Source organism: Artemia franciscana, chromosome 3 (genome assembly GCF_032884065.1).
Source record: "Artemia franciscana chromosome 3, ASM3288406v1, whole genome shotgun sequence".
Taxonomy (NCBI): Eukaryota; Metazoa; Arthropoda; class Branchiopoda; order Anostraca; family Artemiidae; genus Artemia; species Artemia franciscana.
In genome coordinates, this window is record NC_088865.1 from 30,385,878 (window position 1) to 30,407,437 (window position 21,560).

The following is a 21,560-nucleotide window of genomic DNA, read 5'->3' on the forward strand; positions in this document are numbered from 1 at the left end:
GGGATGTTGAACCTGGAAGAATAGTTATTTTGAATATTAAAAAGAAGACTAGAACTCTGAATTTCCAATCAATTAAGTCTGCTTCTGAGTTTTCTACCATTACCCTTTCCACACGAAGTACCTTTGCAGAAAAAAACAACAACAAATAAATAAATAAATAATGAAACACTGAAGATATATTCTTTACTATAAACGACGCTATAGTGTTGTCTGTGATACAAAATAAACAAGAAAGTTCAAAGGCAGGGCTAACCATGGCAGCTGCCAAGGGTGACGAGGCCGGGGGAAACCTCTGCAGGGGGTTGCACACTTTGACTCGGCTTTTTTACCCATATTTGAGTCAGGAGAGGTGCTGTGATTAATTTTTCCTATGCACCACCAGCCCTAAGAAGGAATTTGCTGATAAGCACATCAATTGATCAAGACTATATGCATTGCTATCATTAAGGTAGTAAATGATTCTAGTCAAGAGTTAAGCAGCAGTGGTCAAGTAAAGTTTTAAATAGGGAGTGTTCCGTCTTTTGTTCTGATGCAGCCTGGAAGAATGTAAATAGGGATTGAGTTTAATTTTGAAATAGCGGCGCATGGAATGAAGTTTCAAATGTTGGTCTAAGAGTGTTTAAGACAAGAGAGGACGGTTAATCAATCATCAACATTATCCATTTCTGATTGACCCTCTTCCTCCGTGGAGCAAAATAAAAATGCATAAGGTGGGCAGGGTTTAGAAGCTGAGGGAAAAGTTGGGGTTGTAGGCTACAATGTGAATGAAATTATAGGCTATTACCTTATAATTATCTTAAATCACATTTACAGCGAGATAAGATGAACTGCATCCTCCTGTAGAACATCTTGCTGTTGAATTGATGAGGTGACAAAATTAGTGGGTGTGGTGTCCCACTGGTACATTCATTCCATGTTACTCTATTCCAAATCAACTGCATTTTGAAAGAATTAATAGATTCACCAATGACAGTCTCATTGGAAAGACTTTTCCAAGTTGAGATAGCACATACTGAGAAAAAGTTTGGTAAAATCCTAGTTAATTGACTTTTTGCTATCTCAGAAAGGGTTTAGGTTAGGAAAATGGAACTTTCAGGGATAGATCTATAGGCCAAAGTATGTCCCGGGAAGGTATTTTAAAGTACCCACCTCCACTCCTTTCTGCCTTTAGAGGGCCCTGAGATTTGCCTACATGACAGGTCTATAGGCTACCTATTGAAATTTTGACAAAACAACATTTTACCTTAATTTTCAGTTACTAGTTGCTTTTTCTCTGCCTTTAGTTATGAAAATGCAATTTCTTTTATTTGAGTAGAATTTTGAGCCATATCAATGTTTTTCTTCAAAATTCAGGAAATGTATTTGCATATCTTTAAAACCTTATAAAATGGAATTGAGCAAAGTTACAAAGCTGAAAAAAAATTTGTTGTACTTCAATTAAGCAGAAGATCTATTTTGCAAGGTTTCACTTTTATAACACACATATTTTTAAAGGTCATCAAAGGTCAGGGCCCTCTAGATGGAGAAGGAGTAGAGGTAGTTGCTTTAAAATACCTTCCCAGGACATACTGAAATTTGAGAACACCTGAAATTTGCCTACATGACAGGTCTATACCTATTGAAATTTTGACAAAACAACATTTTACCTTAATTTTCAGTTACTAGTTGCTTTTTCTCTGCCTTTAGTTATGAAATTGCAATTTCTTTTATTTGAGTTGAATTTTGAGCCATATCAATGCTTTTCTTCAAAATTTAGGAAATGTATTTGCATATCTTTAAAACCTTATAAAATTGAATTTAGCAAAGTTACAAAGCTGAAAACAATTTTGTTGTACTTCAATTAAGCAGAAGATCTATTTTGCAAGGTTTCACTTTTATAACACACATATTTTTAAAGGTCATCAAAGTTCAGGGCCCTCTAGACAGAGAAGGAGTGGAGGTAGTTGCTTCAAAATACCTTCCCAGGACATACTTTAGTCTGTAGATTCAATCCTGAAAGTTTCATTTTCCTAACCTAAACCCTTACTGAGAAAGCAAGAAGTCAATTAACTAGAATTTTACCAAAAGTTTATCCTCTCTGTGTCTGAAGGGCTCCTGTTACAGCTTTATTGAGTGGCCTCATGTCATAGTGGCAAGGGAGGGAGTAAAAATGGAGTTAGCCATGTTATTTTGGTGCATTTTCTTGACAAAATGACATCTCCTCTGTGCTGCTGGTAAACCAATGTGGGTATCTTCAGTTGATACCAACATTCAGGGTAGGGAAGCTGTTGGCGTGGGGCACAAAGCTTAGTTGCTCTTCTCTGTATGCTCTCTAGGGCTGCCACATCTCCCTTATATTGGGGATTTGTAACAGGGCAGCCAAACTCCAAATGTGGTCTTGCAAGCACATTATATAATTTTCTTATTATCAGAGGATGGTACAATGATATAGTTTGTTTAATTAGTCCTAGGGCTCTGTTGGCTTTAGCAACTTGTTGCATAGTATGCTCATGGAACTTAAACTTCTTGTCAACAATCACCCCTAAGTCTTGTTCACTCTCAATAGCCTCAACTTGGATATGTGTGCCAGATTTATCCAGCATAAAATATGAAATCTGATTGTTGTGTTTACCCATGTTAAGGACTTTGCATTTTGATAGGTTGAACTCCATCATCAATATTTTAAATACTAATTCCAGTTATCACTAGTAATTTCTGTATAGTAGGAAGTTGAAAGATAATTGAAAAACTCACACATCCATTAATGTGAATATCCAAGATGGTTCACTTTCACTTTTGAGTTTAAACTAGCCAGCTGTTTGAACAAAACAATTGTCTGATTTACTTACCCTACAGGTAACAACATCTATAGAGTAAAGCATATTAGCCCATGAGCCCTGCAGGCAGCAGGGCTAGGCCTGAATTATGATTGGTTGAATTGTTACTTGATGTTTATGGCCTACTTTTTGCTGATTGGTTAAGCCTTGTTTGTTATGGTCCTGATATTTCATCATTGCAACCCAATTTTTGCCAGAAATTGTGGTTAGTCAAGGGCAAGACTGCTTCATTAACCAAACAGCTGTCACAAATCACTGAAAAGCTCTTTTTTCTCCATTTTACTTTTCAAGGCTCTGGACCAAATAATTATACAGACCTTGCCCTGCTGCCCACAGGGCAAGGTAACCCCATCTTTTACCTTGACTTCAAAACCCTGCTCACTTTATGCATTTTTTAGTTTGCCCCATGGAGGAGGAGGGTCAACCAGAAATAGATGTGCTTCTAGAATTAGCATTTCTAAGTGCTATAGTATGGGTAAAATTCTAGTTTAGTGACTTCTTGCTATCTTGGAAATGGGTTAGGTTAGGAAAATCAAACTTGGGGATGGGTCTGCAGGCTAAAGTATATCCTGGGAAGGTATTTTAAAGTACCCACCTCCATTCCTTCTCCCTCTAGAGGGCCCTGAAATTTGCCTACATGACAGGTTATGTAGGCAAACCTATTGAAATTTTGACAAAGCAACATTTTACCTTAATTTTCAGTTACCAGTTGCTTTTTCATTGCCTTTAGTTCTGAAAATGCAATTCCTGTCATTGTAGTAGAATTCTAAGCCATATCAATGTTGTTTTTTGTTTTTTTTTCAAAATTTAGGAAATGTATTTGCATATCTTTAACACCTTATAAGTTGGGATTGTGCAAAGTTGTGAAGCTGAAACAATTTTTGTTGTACTTTTTGCAAGCAGAAGATCTATTTTACAAAGTTTCACTTTTATAACACATATATTTTTAAAGGTCATCAAAGATCAGGACCCTCTAGAGGGAGAGGGAGTGGAGGTAGGTGTTTCAAAATACCTTCCCAGGACATAATTTAGCCTGTAGACCCACTCCTGAAAGTTTCATTTTCCTAACCTAACCCCTTTCTGAGATAGCAAGAATTCACTAAACTAGATTTTTATCAAACTATGCTGCTCTGCAGCATAAGTTTAGTAAAATGTCTATGATTGAAAAGGATAAAGTTCAACTGGCTGCAAAGTCAATTTAGTACCTTCTTTTGATGCTTTTTTTTTCAATGCTGAGGAATAGCCTTTGATCATGTGATTGCTGATTGATAGCAAAGAAACAAAACCAAAGTGTTGCTCTTGCAACACTTTAGTTGGCGTAGCCGGACAAAGGTTGCCTGGGCAAAGTAGGTCTAGTTATAATTTCATTTTGCTAAAATTATACAATCCACAGGTATTGATTCATCATAATGCAATTGAAGAAACAATTTATAAATCTTTAAAGAATTGCTGTGTTTACTTTAAGCTGTTAACATCACTCTTGTTTACTCTGGTTTACCCATAAATTCAATTGACTTTGACAAAATTAAGTACTAGACAACACATGGTAAATGTATAATTTGGGCTGTATATTTACACATTAGGGGGGTTGGGTATAAAGTATAAAGGGGCTCCAGTTGAAATGTGTTAACCAGTGACATAATTTTGTTAAATCCTGAGGGGTGGGGACAAAGTTGGAGCCAATTTTCTCAAATCAAAAGACAATAACAGTAAAAACTTAAAAATCAGTCATATATAACCATGAAGGAACAGATATACTAAGGACAACTGACCTGTTTCCCTAGATACTTGAATTATGCAGGCTTATCTTAATTTTGACAAGATTTTTTGCAGAAACTAAATTTCAGCTAGGGGTGGGGGACCTCAGCTATGAGGTCTGAGTGGAGCAAACTTGGATCTGGAGAGGGCAGTTCCCCCCTGCCCCATGGCAAATCATTCCCCTAGTGTTTACAACAATTATTCTGCATATAATGTAGCATGAATTGTTGTTTTTAAGTGTTTTATATTGCCAAAAACCAGAGAAAAAGGTATCATATTTAAGGATCTGTAAAAGGCTTAAAATTTGATTTCTGAGTAAGACAAGCATCATATACAGAAAAAGCATTAAAAAGGCATTGAGCAGTATGTTCACCTTTTTATTAGGTCAGTAATTTAAACTCCTTCAAATTTACCAAAGTTTTAGTTTAGGGGCTTCTTGCTATATTGGAAAGTAGTTGAGTCACATGAATGAAGCTTTCAGGAATGAATCCAGGGCCAAATATTACCCAAGCAAGGTCTTGCCAAGATACTGTGTCTGCTCTTTTGTTATTTCTAGTGCTGTGGAAATTGCATTAATGACAGATTTATTCCTATCTAAATTCAGACAATAAACGTTTTACCTTAGACAAACTTTAAGCTTTCATTCTCTTTTTTATTGGTTTTAGTTTTTGATATTGCAATTACTGTTTGTTCAGTAGAGTTTAAGCCATATCAAAAGCTTTTAATTATACTTAAGGGAAAGATTTACTGATCCTTAAAAACTTATAAATTGGGCTTAAGCAAAGGTATGAGGCTAAAAACCCTTCTCTTGTCCCATGTATGAGCTGAAGATCTATTTTGTAAGGTTTCAGTTTTATAACTTATCAGTTTTATAGCTTGAAAATATCTTTCCAAGAAATGATTGAGGCACTGGATGCATTGCTGAGAGTTTCATTCACGTAACTCAACTACATATCAAGATATTAAGAAGTTTTTAAGCTAGAATTTTAATGCTTTCTATTACATTGGTGTTAGCTAACATTCATGCTTTGATTAATAGAAAAAATTCCTTACCATGGTAATTAAGAAAAATTTATATGCATGTCTTTTCTTTCTGATTTATTACTATCTGGCAAAGTTCTATAGTTTTTTCTTGCTCATTTATTTTAATTCTGAGAAAAGATAAGAAAAAAATAATAATAAAAACATCAAAATGAATGAAAGAAAATGAAAATACTGACATAACAACTGCTGAATGAAAGAAGATGAAAATACTGACATAACAACTGCTGAAATCATTTTCTCAGTCAGTAATTACAACAATTTTATTGATGTAATTTCTTAAACAGAGGCAATGCTATAGCATTGTCTATAGTAAAGGCCTTAAAGCTTCATTGTTTTATTATGCATTTATATATTATTTTGTTTCCCAGAGGCTCTTCATATGGAAGGCGTTGTGATGTAAATTTTTGAGGAAGCTCGTTTGATTGGAAATCAGAAGTTCTAGTGCCTTTTATAAGAGTCAAGAGTGATTGGAGGGCTGCTAGCCCCCTATGCCCTCTTCTGCATATGCATCTGATAAAAATTTTGAGATAGCTATTTTGTTCAAAATAGTCCAAAGATGATATAGCAGTGCCTCCAGGGCTGACACAGTCACCCAGATCCCTGAAGCAAGGTTTGCAAATTATGCCCTGGTGAAATTAAAAGTTATAGTTCTCTTTTTAAGAGTCAATTGTGATCAGTGGATAAGAAGCCATCCTCCCATGCCTCTTTTGCCCAAATGCATCAAATCAAAATTTTAATATAGCTATTTTGTTCAAAATTGCCCAAAGGTCATATATCAATGTCTTTAGGGATTGATCAACCCCCCATAGCCCCTGGGCGAGGTTTTTAAGTTATAACTCAGGGATATATAAGGTTTTTATTGAAGGAGTAGCTGTATAAACTTTGGAGGAGGCTCATTTTACTGGAAATTGAATTTTCTAGTTCACCTTTTAAGAATCAAAATGATCAGATGGCAATGCCCTCTTTTCTTCAAATACATCTGATCAACTTTTGAAATAGCCATTTTGTACAAAATAGTCCAAAGATCATATAACAATGCCTTCAGGGATGACAGAACCCCCCAGAGCTCGGGACATTGGTTCTAAGTTATGCCCTGGGGCATATTTGGTTTTTATGGAAGGGTTGGCTGTATAAACGTGGGAGGAGGCTCATTTGATTAGAAAGTGAAAGTTCTAGTTCCCTTTTTAAGAGACAAAAGTCATCAGAGGGAAACCAGCCCCAATACCCCCTCTCTTTCATTCTTTTGTCCCAAATACATCTAATTAAAATCTTGATATAGGCATTTTGTTCAAAATAGTCCAAAGGCAAAGCAACTATTGTTCCAGGTTTGATACCCGGTCCTTTGGACAGGGGGTATAAGTTATGCTAGTTGCCTATTGTTAACATGTGGTGTTTTTATGGAAGAGGTCAATGTATAAACTTTCGAAGAGGCTCATTTGACTGAAAACTCAAGAGTCAAAAGTGATCAAAGGGTAATCCTCCCCCCCTTTCATTCCCTTCTTTCTCCAAATGCATACAATTTGTAATTTGAGATAACCATTTTGTTCAAAATATTCTAAAGGTGAAATAACTAACTCATGGGTTGACAAACCCCTAACAGATCCTAGGGTCAATTATGAAAGTTTTCCATTGATAGCATATAAGGTTGTTTTTTTTTTTTTTTTTTAATTCTGCGTCTCCAAAATTGGAAATAAGATTCTAGTGCCCTTTTTAAGAGACTAAATTAATTGGAGTGGAACTAGCCCCCCCCCCATGCCCTTTTTCCCCAAAAGCGTCTGATTTAAATTTTGAAAAGGTTATTTTGCTCAAAATTGTCCAAAGATTAAATAACTATGCCTCCAGGGTTGACAGGACAGGCTCCCAGGGTAAGGACTATAAGCTATACAAACCGAGTTGTGCACCCCCCCCCCTCCGTGCCCTCTTTTCCCCAAATGTATCTAATTCAAATCTTAAGATACGTCATTTTGTTCAAATAGTCTAAAGGTCAAATAGCAATGCCCCCAGGGCTATCAAAACCCCATAACCTGGGGACAAGAGTTGTAAGTTGTGTAAGTTGCATATTGTTAGCATATAAGGTTTCTACAGAAGGGGTGATTGTATGAATTTTGGAGGAGGCTCATTCAATTCAAGTTTCAGTTGCTGGGTCTTTTTTACAAGGACATGTAGCAAGCTTGTTGCCCAACCCTACTGCAGTGCAGGTTGAACTCAGGACCTGTAATGCTAAGCAGTTTCTATTTCTCATGATATAAGAAATAACCATAATAACCAATATTATTGAACAAATCAACAAATTAATGTGGATTGACATTTTAATACATACACTGATATTTGTTCTCTAAAGTCTTAATAATTTTGGATTTATTAAAGTTTCAAAATTTAAAATATTTAAAATGTATTTTGTTTTCATTAAAGCTTTTTATCAAATTATGAACGATAGCATTCATTACTTCTGTCAGAACTAAGAACTGCCAGAAATTTTTGATGATCCCCTTTACATTTATAAAGTATTAAGATAATGTTTTATTCAGAATAGTCACAAGGTCTAATAGCTTTGCCCCCCCCCCCCCCGTGGATGCCATACCCCCAGGGCGAGGATTGTAAATCATCCAATGTGTCCATTTTTGACATGAAGGATTTATCATTGAGAAAGGGTAGGATGTTTGATCATGGGTGTGTCCAAAAAGAATAAGGGCATTGAGGTGAAATTTCATGGAATGTTGAGGGGTACATTGAGCTAAATGAAAAAATACAATCTGCATCCACATTGTCAATAATGTATATGTTCAATATTTATGGAACTGGTAAGGGTATTTACTTTGAACTTTCAGGAAAACTACTGCTGTGGCTAAAAATGTGACTAGTTATAACTTCAACAGTGACCACTTCCAACTTCAACAACTTGAAACTGGTACTACATTTACTTTTATCTAATTTCAGAAAATAATAGGGAATGTTGAACAAAATCAAAATATATTATGTGCATTCTGAATGTGAAAAGGGTCTATCTGCAATGTCTCAGGAATAACTTTCACTTTTGATTTTATTAAATATAAAAACACAAATAAAACACAACTCCGGGGACTGATCAATGATCCCTAGGGCCTAAATTTAGCCCCTTGAGAACGTTGAGTATTCATATGAATATATTACCTACTATTGACAGAACAACAAAGTGTCAAACTTTGAAACAGAAAGAATACTGAAAACAAGAGCTCATATGGCACTTGTGACGAGGTCGGAAGAGTCAAGAGCTCATATGGTATGAGCTCTAGCAAAATTCTAAGAATCAATAAATTGCTTTAAAAGGAAAATCAGAAGCTTAAAGCCGGTCAGGATTTAAAATAAGAGCTCTGAGTCACGAGGGCCTTCTAAATATCAAAATTCATTAAGATCCGATCACCCACTCGTAAGTTGAAAATACCTCTATTTTCCTAATTTTTGCTCTCCCTTCAGCCCCCCAGATGGTCGAATCGGGAAGAACGACTTTATCAAGTCAATTTGTACCGCTTCCTGACACACCTACCAATTTGCATCGTCTTAGCACGTCCAGAAGCACCAAACTCGCCAAAGCACTAAACCCCACTTCCTAACTCCCCCAAAGAGAGCCAATCCAGTCCGATTACGTCAATCACGCATCTACGACATTTATAAGCGTTTTCCAAGATTTCCGGTTTCCCCCTCCAGCTCCCCCCAATGTCAACAGATCTGGTCGGGATTTGAAATAAGAGCTCTGAGACATGAGTTCCTTCTAAATGTCAAATTTCATTAAGACCCAGTCACCCGTTCTTAAGTTAAAAATACCTCAATTTTTTTAATTTTTTCAAATTAACAACGCCCAGCTCCCCCAAAGAGAACGGATCCGTACTAATTATGTCAATCTCGTATCTATAACTTGTGCTTATTCTTCCCATCAAGTTTCATCCTGATCTCTCCACTCTAAGCGTTTTCCAAGATTTCGGTTTCCAAGATTTCTGTTTCCCCCCTCCAACCCTTTATGTCCCCAGATCCTATTCGAATTGAAAATGGAGCATCTGAGACATAAGATTCTTCTATATATCAAGTTTCATTAAGATCCAATCACCCATTCGTAAGATACCTCGATTTTCACCTTTTCCAAGAATTCCGGTTTCCCCCTCCAACTCCACCAAAGAGAGCAGATCCGGTCCGGTTATGTCAGTCACCTATCTTCGACTTGTGCTTCTTCTTCCCACCAAGTTTCATCCTGGTCTCTCTACTTTAAGCATTTTCCAAAATTTCCGGTCCCCCCCCCCTAATGACACTGGATCCGGTCGGGATTTAAAATAAGAGATCTGAGTTTCGAGGTCCTTCTAAATATGAAATTCCTTTAAGATACGATCACTCTTTTGTAAGTTAAAATACCTCATTTTTTCTAATTTTTTTGAATTAACCCTCCCCCCAGCTCCCCCAAAGAGAGCAGATCCGTTCCGGCTATCTCAATCCCGTGTCTAGGACTTGTGCTTTTTTTTCTCACCATGTTTCATCCCGATCCCTCCACTCTAAACATCTCCAAGATCTTAGGTTCCACCCCAACTTCCCCTTCATCGGTTCTGGTCAGGATTTAAAATAAGAGCTCAGAGACATGATATCCTTCCAAACATCAAATTTCATTAAGATCTGTTCACTCCTTCGTAAGTTAAAAATACCTCATTTTTCTAATTTTCCAGAATTAACCCTCCCCCCCCCCAACTCCCCCCAAAAAGAGCGGATCCGATGTGTTTATGTCAATCACGTATCTAGGACTTTTTCCCCATCCCGATCCCTCGACTCTAAGCGTTTTCCGAGATTTTAGATCCCCCCTCCAACTCCCCCAAATGTCACTGGATCTGGTCGGGATTTAAAATAAGAGCTGTGAGACACGATATCCTTCCAAACATCAAATTTCATTAAGATCTCTTGACCAGTTCGTAAGTTAATAATACTTCATTTTTTCCGAATTAACCGGCCTCCCACTGCCCCCTCCCTCCCCAGATGGTCAAATCAGGAAAACGAAACTTTAGAATCAAATTTCTAATTTAATCTGGTCCGGTCCCTGATACGCCTGCCAAATCTCATTGTCCTAGCTTACCTGGAAGTGCCTAAAGTAGCAAAACCGGGACAGACCAACAGAATTTGCGATCGCTATATGTCACTTGGTTAATACCAAGTGACATAAAAAGGCACTGATAAATACTGAAAAAAAGAACTACTGAAAAGGCACTAATGATATTGAAAAAAGACAATACAGAAAAAAAAGAAGAATCCTCCTAAACATTATTCATTTGTACTAACAGACAGAAGATCTTTTTTATGATTGTTGTGAAATGACTGAGCTGAAGGAGAATCTTTTATTTCCAGCAAAATGCTGTTACATAGTTTCACCCCAATGTATTTTATAGAAAAAGCTGCTCTTTGCATGTGACGATCCGAGATAAGAGAAAAATATGTAGATGATGATGTTGGATAAGCATGATAATATGACGATAAATGAAAAAGGACAAGTGTGTTGGTGCTAGGCTATTCAAGTATTTATAAATGAATACTTACTTTACAGCTCTATTTTTTAAGGCTCTAATTTTCTTTAAATTATAACTGAAAGAATTAGCCCAAACATAACAACTATACTGAATAAAAGGATAAACGAGAGTAAAATAAAGAGTTTGCAAAAGCTTTTGTGGAAGGAAATTTTTCAGTCTATACAGAATTCCAGCTCCTTTTGCAATTTTTATAGATGATGAAGTTATATTTTCTTTCCATGACAATAATTCATCAATGATTACACCTAAATATTTAATTTATAAAACCCTATCTATCAAATATCCATCAGCTGTTAAAGATAGTCAGTGTTTACCTTTTTGAGAGTAGAAAAAACCATGTAATTTGTTTTTTTTATATTAGTCAACAAACGGTTACTTCTCATATATTTCATTAAATCATTCAACAAGCTCTCCGCGGTCTTAAGAAGGGTTTCAGCACTTTTTAAGACCATGAAGTCTTAAAAAGACTCCATGCCAAGGGAATGGCTGCTGGGTATTAATTTGAAACATTCAGAGTACATTGAACAGTGCTTGAACCTTCAGAGAATGCTTAAGGGGATTTCAAACTAAATCAAAAAACAATATGTGTGTCCATGTCATCAATAGTAAAAAAAAAAAAATAAATTAAAAGTTTAGTAAGTTAAAATTAACAATCATAGTAAACATAAAGATAACATATGCAAATATAGATGAATAAAGAATTCTTAAATTGCTTCAATGTTTTATTATTTATTTATTATTTTTTGCCAGAGGCACTTCAAATAGAAGGAGTGGTTGTATCAAATTCAGAGGGACTCATTCCATTGGAAATTGGAAACTTAAGTGCACTTTTTAAGAGTCAAAAGTGATTGGAAGGCAACTAGCCACGCACCCCCATGCCCTCTTTTCACTTTACTGGAAACTATATGTTTCTTGAACAGTCTTGGATAGAAATAATAAGACTAAACTGAATATTTTATTATGCAACAATATAAATTTCTGAAAGCTCATCAGTTCTAAATTTTATTTCAGTGTAGTTTCTGTTATTATTTTCAGTGCTGCAATAAGTACAGAAGAACATATTTGTGATATAATTCGTTTTCAGTAAAAACCAATGAAGTAGTAGGTTTTAGACTTTTCCTGTTAGGGAAGGGGACTATAGCCAAATTTTTGTTTGTTTCAAGCTTGATTTGCATATTCAATTTAAGTTTTACTCGTTTAAGATTTATTTATTTATTCATAAGGTACCTGTTGTATGTTTATTTGCCATGATTACTTATTTAATATCTGCTTGTTTTGGGTTTCATTTATTCTTCAATAGTAATTTCTGGTCGTTTTGAGTTTTAATTATTATAGGAATAAATTTCTGCTGATCTTAAGTTTAATATCGCATTTCTTTTCTTTGAAAGACTTCTTTTTTGAAAAGTTTTTTTTTTTAATTGATTTGTTAAAAAGATGAATAAAATAAAAACACGATAGATGAAAGTTCAGATAAGATTTATCAATATCTTTATCTTATAAAGAATGGTAATCACTATAGTTTTGCCAATTTGAAATAACAGCATGTAAAGAAACAACACTCACTAGGCAAAACCTGACATTTTAGATGCTCTCCTCCACTAAAAGCTGAGATAGAGAAGGCAAACTTGACATCTCAGATGTCAGTTGTAATTGCTGGGTTTAGTATTTCATACTGTTCAAAGAAGCCTTGGTAAGTGACTATCAGGTCTAAAAATACTTCTTACAGTAAAATAATAATGAAAGTACTTCTTCTCTATTGATTGAATCTATTTTAGAGGAGGAGGGAGGGTAATTTATCATAATAGCATAAAAAATATACCAGATTTAAAGAATGTAAGGGAAAAAAATATTAATTAGTTTTTATTTGTCTAGTTTCAATCGTCCTAATCATATATTCATGATGGCTTTGCTCTAAACCATGTTTTATTTGTTTGATTTGCGGGCTGGTTTTTGTATTTCTGCCTCTAATTACTTTGATAGGTGAATAATTCTTTTTTCGCATACTCTAAAGCATGCATGTGTTAAAATATAAAACATGGGGATTCAACAAAAAGCAATCCTGTATTTGAAGGAGGAGGGTACTGTCAGCTAAACATTTGCATATGTAAACTTAAAGTAAGTTTACATATAAACTTAAAGTAAGTTTACATATAAACTTAAAGTAAGTTTCATATTACTCCATGGCTTAAATATCTGTACTCTATGTGACCTGATAAGCTAGTTTCAGGAAGGCTAATTTGGGCCACTAGAAACATGATGGATGTTGAAGCATCATATGAATGAGTAATTTTGAACCCGGGATCATTTTGATCCAAAAAATTATTTTGTGTGCCAGTCACTTTCCACACTCTGGTAATGTTTACTTCCTGGATAATCTGAGTGGTTGAGGCTCATAGTCTGGACAGAATTACAGTTAGCTTGTATGGTTTCTTGGGGTGAAGTAAACCTTCTAACCAGGGATATATTGAGTTCCTCAATCGTAAACTTCCAAAAAAGTAGACAATGTCTTTTTTGGACAATCCTTTAAACCAGTAGAAGGAACCATTGGTTGACTACAACTTAATGCAAGGACCGTCTGAACCATTTGAATAGTGTTTCTGTCTCTGCAATTTTTACTTAGATCAATGCTTTGAATCTTGATAGGAAGTAAAATATACTTCTAATACTTTACATTTTTGGTTTTATTATTCCTTTGTGGTATATTGTTTCGAACTTTGATTCTACAGTGTTCTCTGATGGTCTTTATTTTCACAACCAGTGGAAAAAGGATGAATAACTTAAACGTTTCAGCCAAGATCTCTGCTCAGCCGTCATTAGTATTAAGAGAATAAAACAATAGGCAAAAGTCAACAAAGCAAAATAAAAAAATGAATCTCAAAAAGAAGAAAATCATAACAAAGAGTCACCTTCTCAGATGGACGAATCTTAGATAAGACGATTTTTTTTGTTTTACCCAACCCCACACTAGAGACTATCTCCAACGAATTTACTTATGTTTGAGACAAACAAAAATGGGATCCTTATCTAGGAAGAAAACGTCCAGGATTTTGAATTTTTCGGTACTCTTAAGTTCTTATAGATTTTTCTGATAGACGATACCTTGCCAGATAAAGGTCACGGCGAAAGTAGTTTGAGCTATTCTTGGAATTTTCATCTGCTGGTGAAAGCCTTTACTGTAAAGGATGTCAAATTTTAGACATTGCGTCATTGAGAGAAAAATTTGCAATTTAGGGTCGTTCAGAATGTAAATCAATGACTGAAAACCAACCCTTCCGCTAAATTATCTATCTGATTGGGAACCTATGTATAAAAGAAATGGAGAAAATATAGAATAACTTGTTTTGTCTATTAATGCTGTAAAAATTGTTGCTGGTTAATTCAGCTGCTATCTTTTTTTTGATAAATCAAAGTCACTAAGAACAAACCTGGTCAAGTGATCCTTGTAAGCTTGTTCTAAATAAGTTTGGTGGATCGCACTGGATAAGCAGATTATTGTTAGATTCATATGATTGTAAATGAAATCGTCAAAAAATAAACAGCACTCAAGTCAAGGGAATAACCTATAGTATGTACCCGTTGTGCAGATTTGGAGAACAATATTTTAGACCCACCCCTATACAGAGTTGGAGGTCACCTTGTAGAATCAAAAGGCAATCTTTTCCCCTTTAATCAAGATTTTTTATCCATCTGCATGAATAAGGTAGTCTAGTATTGATATTTTTCCATAATACATCTTATGCCCAAAAAGGAGCATTCCTTAAAATTTTGTTTTTAACCAGAGAAATAAACCCACCATCAAGCTCCAACCCTTGATCCCAAAGTAAGGAGTGCCAATTGAGGGGAGAGGAAGGGAAAGGTAAATTGTACCTTCATCCCTGCATCCCTGGCCAAGATTGGGAGTTTAAGCATCTGATCTAAGCAGGTTTGTTACTCGGTTTTATGTCATTTGTGTGTTAATATATACAGATAAACGAGTTTCGTATAAATGTTTTTTTTTTTCTAGAATTGCAGACGCCTATCAATTATGTAAAGCAATATGTTGGTGGTTAGGCGCACAGATGACTCGTATAACGAGAGTAACCTTTGGGTCCCATTGATATGATTTTTTTTAAATATAAAACGACTCACGGATAACGGGTGTCGGAAAATCGCAGAAATGTTCATGGACGATTCACTGCAGTCATTGAAACGCAAAAAAAAATATTTAAAAGCCAAGAAAAACATTCAAATGGCAAATCTGTATTAGCTTAGGCCAGCCATGCCTAATGAAAAATTTAATTCTTATCTTCTATGCTCAATTCCCTGGAAATATCCCCCAGGCCCAAGTATTAAAACCTTACATTAAAAGGACTCAGCCTTCTTGTTGCTTGTCAGATATTATGGAAAACTTCTGGTAAACATGATTAGTTTCTCAGTTACTTGCAATTTGTGGTTCTACAAAGCTTTCTGTTCAGAATAACAAATGCGATTTTCAATGGTTCAGTAGAAATCATCGCTACTTTTGAACCGTTATGACGCATAAACTCACTGCAAAAAATGGAGGAAATTTGACGGATTACACAATAACGACCGTTTTTCCATGAAATCGAATAAGTGGGTACCCAGGGTAAGATCTGAATATTAATATGTTATATATTAAATCTGGTACTTTTTCTTTATACATTTTTTTCTGAATTTGCCTACAACAATGTAAATTACTGTCGATTATTGCATCAAGGTCCCTGGCTTGTTCCACAATAAGAGTGTAATGACATTAGTAATTTGGAGGCAACCTATGCAAAAAATAAACTACCTCATTGGTGTGTCTATAACACACATCCTCATTGGTGTGCCTATAACTCCCATTGCATCAACTTTTCAATACATTAATATCATCCTGGGATTGTTCAATATAAATAATTGATATTGTTGGCCAATAGGATCTAATGTGACTAGGTTATATTTTTGTTGTCGAGTGCTTAATGGCTGTTAACAAAAACAATTTATAAACATACATAATAACTTTACACCCATACTACTACCGTAGGGATGACCGCTCAGCATAGGTTCATGTACTGACAAAGCATCACCAATAACAACCTTGTCTGAGTGAAAGATGTACATTTTATCTAAATATGACCTGAAAATGATAGAACCGCAAGCAAAAACATACCTTCATCCACTGTATTAACAACTCCTTTCTTACTTGAAGAAGTATGGGGTAATGCAAGAGGGTCTTTTATGGAATCCCTGCTGAGATGCTTGCCAGAAGTTATGCGGTTCAAAACAACTTTGGACTCTTGAGACAATAGGCTTAGTAATTCCATTATGAAATAGCGTATTGATGCATTATAGATTAGATACTACCTAACAAATATATTTGACCACTTTTAAGCAAAAGTTTAGTGAGATAGTAAGGATTTCAGTAGATTATACAAAAAGGTTTTGTAAGAGCAAGCTTTTATACCATATAATTTGGAAACTCGTCTATTTATAATGATTTTTTATATTAAGATTTTGAAAGTTCTTAAATGCTACTTATTGTAAAATATGAGTTATTAAATACAACACTACTGACTATTTGAGTTTGTTAATCCAAACTTGGAATATTATGTTGTTGTTGTTGTTTGGGGGTTCGACCAATAGGTTTTATGCGATCATATCACTCGGTTATTCAAACTTGTAATATTATGTCATAGTTGGACAATTGAAGCAAATAGTTCTATGTAAAATATATATATAATTCCTAGAAGGAGTCTATTCACTTTGCAAAGAATTGTGTCTTGGAAAATACGGGATGGGTGTATATTTCTTTTATTTTGAGGATCACTGAAATTTAAAGAACGATTTGATCACTCTTCTCTGATGGAGGAAACTCCTGAATGCTAAATGCATGAAAAAAAAAATGAAGGACTGATGAGTCATTGAACCTCCTGTACCAATTAGGATCAGTAATATAGTGATGTTATATTGACAATAAGTTTTATGTGAGATTTGTTGTACTTTCTGATTTCCAATCAATTAAAGGTATAATGATATCGCCTAGCATCAAATGTCTTTCGTTAAAAAGCAGAAGGTTCGGACGGTCGTCGCAAAATAGCAAGGTGATGGATTAAATGTAATACTTAAGGCCAACAGAAGATAAAGATTAGTTCAGTTCAAGAATAAAGTACTTATTACAACAAAATAGATTGTTGTCAATTATAATTATTATCAGTAAGCTACTGCAACATGGCACTTCAAGGACTAAGGAAAATAACAAGATTTTATTTTTCTTCAACAAATAGATGGTCCTTTTTTCTGCATCAAGATTATTTTTATTCAGAATTTGTTTACAACACGTATTTTTTTTTTCAGTCGGATTTCTGTTCCCTTTCCTACTGAAGATGATGCTGCAATTGCATATAGAACTTTCATAGTTGACGCTGAGCCAAAACGAAGCAAATGTACGAGGCAATTTCAACTCTGTAGGAAAAACCTTCAAGTGTGAGTTTTCTATTATAATGTTGCTAAGATAATGTATAACTATGCTTAAAAATAGCCAATATACCATTTTTTTGAATAATTTATGTATCCAGCCAAAATTTTAAAGACTTCAAAAATTTAAAACAAAACTTTTTGTTTTTTTACATTTTATTTTTGGAAAACTTTGTCACATAATGTTCTAATATCTAGTGAGTCACTTAGCCCAATTTTATGGAGAAGGGGAATATATGAATGGTTTCAGCATGTTATTCTAGAGGTTTCTTGAGAGGGGGCTAATGCAAATCTTACGAAGAGGTTTCCGCCTTACTTTGCTGTTGATCTTTTTATTACTTAATCTAGTGGTTTAATCTAATAGTTAATCATGTGTTTATGCTATATCATATTCTGATAGAATAAGAGGAATCAAAAGGTATCCTGCTTGTCTTGTATCTGTCCTGATGGATTTGGCAAGGGAGTTGTGATAGTAGGAAGCATCAGTAGGGGCAAAGTTCAAGAATGGGGCAGTTCTTTTGGAATACGGAACTTCTACTTCTTAATTTTCTCCAAGTTTTGAAATGATTTCACCAACACTGACATTTTCCTTTTGGGTTTCTTTTTCACGAACCAAAACAAAATCACCAACATTTAAAGTAGAAAAAGGAGCGCTCCTTTCAACCGAATGTCCTTCCTTTGGATCCTATTGCATTTGATCCCGAAACATCTTCCAAGACTGAAACCTCTTCTGGGCTGCTATTACTTAAAAAAAGCGATTTCTTAAAATTTTTGGATTTTAAACAAGGGTTTGTGAGAGCCTCTTTCTTGGATTCTTAGCTTTTCGAAGCATAGTCTTGAAATAGCTTTGATTGGGTGAACGAAAAGGGATAAGCAACGCCAAGAGACTGGGGATTTCCTACCGAGAAACTAATAGAGCATTGTTGTAGTGGGATCTCTGAGAGTAGAAGACCCCAAGATCAAGGGATTCCTGTTTGTGTGATGTATGTGGAAGTAAGGTTAACCTGATCACCTGGCTATCGTTTGCTACCTGGATAGCTTCAACTGATAAGTGAGATTTGTAATTATCTATAATGAGTAGCTGGGGCTTCTCTTTGCTTGGCAATACACTGGGGACAAAGTGATGAAGAAACTCAATGAACAAGCTGTTGTACAGCCATTTTCACTAACACAAGTAACAGTACTAGGTGGAGCCCCTAAGGGCCTCCTTGCTGTTGTTTTTTTTTCCTTGGGAAGACCAGCATTGATGAAATTGAGTTTCTAGATGCTGAAACATAGGCAAGGACTGTCACAGTCTGTCCTCTATCTGCGGAAGTTGCTCTTCCAACTTGACCTAATCAAATCTCGGCAACAATTCTGAGTGACCTTTGTATGATGTTCAAGGCACTCTCATCCATATAATATATATATTGGGGAGAGAAAGCATACCTGGTCATAACACCACGTAGCTTGGAGAGGAAGATGCTAACATTGTAGTGGTTGAATCTGGTTCCCCTTGGTTCATGACATAATCCATAATACTGTTTCTTGCCTGCTCTTTTCTTGTCATCCCGACTTGAAGGATGCAACAATTCATTTTTTCTTGCATACTCATTGTCTAAATCACGAACTCCCATGTCAAGACATCTTAACATGTCAAAGCAAAATAAACCCTGGCTATTTCATTTCTGTTTATAGTTACCATACATAGAACATGTCCAAAACACCAATACTTGAAACAGTCCCAAGCATGGAAGCAAACATCGTCACTGAAATAATTATTTCCATCTAAAAAATAAAAAGAACTCTTCAGACCCACTAATTCTATTTCACAAGGAAATAATAAATAAGGAAGTGGAATTAAAGGGTCAATTCAAATCCCCCAAACAGCTCACAGAACTTCTCAAAATATTTAGAGAATGTATGTGAAATTTAGGACCCATCCACTTTAAGAAAAATGGTGACTTCGAATTAGAAAGTTCTACAGATGTCACCTATTGCAAAGACGTCTTTTTGTTCTTTTTTTGTGTTTTTCGCAATACGCCATGGTTGTCTGTTTTGGCCTGTCCCAAATATGGAACGTTCCGAGTATGGATATTCTCCCTACCAGTGCTAAAAGTGTGTCGAATAAAAACCAACAAAAATAGACCAAAAAAAAATCTCAAAAATTTAATGACAGAAGAAGAAAAATAGATAGCTGAAAGTACCAATACTTTGTATATTAAAGCTGCAAAACATTTTGCAATAGTTTAAAAGGGTGATGAGCTCTTTGGTTAAGTGGAGTGTGACTGGGCGAAATTATTTTTGATAGAAATGTAAAAGTGGGTTCATCTGTTCAATTCTAATCCTTGATAACCAGCTATTGTGTTATCTTAGATTCCTTACTTTTTTCCCATAACCAACAAAGATACATTAAAAGTCATTGACCTTGGAAGAAAACTGGATTTTGTGTCATCTCGGGTCAATCCCGAAAACACGATTGTCAATAACCTATGACTAGCATTATCCTTCAATGAAAATATAAGTCAAGGACAATTGTCCTTAACAATTGCCCAAACAAAAAAGTCAATAATCTTGGAGGGAAACCAGTTAAGGTGTTTATTTCAGATCTGTGCATGGGCGCCTATAAGGAGAGGGGGTGACAGTCCCCCCATGGTTGAATGATGCTGCCTTTGTATATTTGTTTTGAGATTTCTGTTATACAGCATTGGAAGTGCCGATTAGACTTGGTATGTCCTCCCCCCTAAAATTCAGCTTACGGGCACTCATGGATCTGTGTCATTGAGATGAAGGACCGTTTGAGTATAAGAAAAGAACATAAATAGACAAAAGAGTCACTGATCTTGTAAGTGACTTCACATATATAACCAAATGTGTAGAATCTTGTATTTAGTACATGCACAATCAAATAAAAACGTAAGTACTCAATATACAAGAACAATTGAATGTAAGTCAAGGGCACCGTCTGGGGAGCCACCAATTCTTGAATGGTGTGTCCTCATTCTAACCACTTCTTCTACTTTGACTATTACTGTATGTATGTTTTTTCTTCCTTAAATACTAAGAAAATGACACCATTTCTGTTTGCAAGAGGAAACTTATCCCAAAATTATCAACGGGGCTTGAGCCCCTGCCTGTGTACTTTTTAACGCACAATAAGGTTGATTAATTTACTTCATAATTTCAGGAATTTTCAAAGCAATACACCCGGGCAGCTAAGAACTTCTGTGCAGTCATTTTATGACCACCTGATTCTTATGTTGAAAACTATAGAAAAATTTGGCCCTCTAAGATAATATGATGGCGTCAAAACTCTCTGGAGCTGCACCGAACCCTACGCCACTTAGAGCTACGTATGGATTTGCCGCTTTTATTTTTAATACCTGTATCATAATTTTGTATTTACTATGGGCTTTTTTGCCTGACTCTTGGTTAGCCATGATGAGGTTCACCTATTACCCAAGGAGGTATTGGGCAATAGCTGTTCCTACGTATTTGGTTACTGCATTATTAATGTTTGGATTTTGGTTTTACCCTGCCTTACAAGCTGCCAGTGTTCCAGAAGAATATTATAAGCAGAAATTTAAAAAGAATTAATTGTTATGCTATATAGTAAGCAATTTTCATGGTTGTATAAACACGGTAATTTTATGAAATAAAAGATATTTGTTTTTATAAGTTTTCTGTGTCGTGACTCACGTGTGGTCATGCTGATTGGTCTGGTGACAGTTCTTCCCCTTTTAACTGATAGAGTTTGACGTCACAGCTTTCCAATTCCCTGGTATAAAACCCTTTTGAGAGTAATGGGCTAAAAACGATACTTGGGCCATTATCTCCGTGGCCAAAGACCAAGGGTGTCCCCTTAGCCAGAACTCTTTGCATCTTTATAATTTTTATTTTTTAAAGAGTAACAATCAGACTGAGTAGCCTCTCTAGTTTACATTTCATACTTTTATACAGTCAAGTTCTGTAG

At 35.4% G+C, this 21,560-nt stretch overlaps 1 long non-coding RNA gene across 1 annotated transcript; it reads left to right on the top strand.

The window, feature by feature from the left end:
- The first annotated feature begins 581 nt into the window (after positions 1–581).
- On the top strand, positions 582–20,878 carry LOC136025141 (uncharacterized). Its single transcript, XR_010617017.1, has 3 exons — positions 582–710; positions 17,489–17,617; positions 20,775–20,878. It is a non-coding gene; the product is annotated as an uncharacterized LOC136025141 (long non-coding RNA).
- The last annotated feature ends 682 nt before the right edge of the window (positions 20,879–21,560 follow it).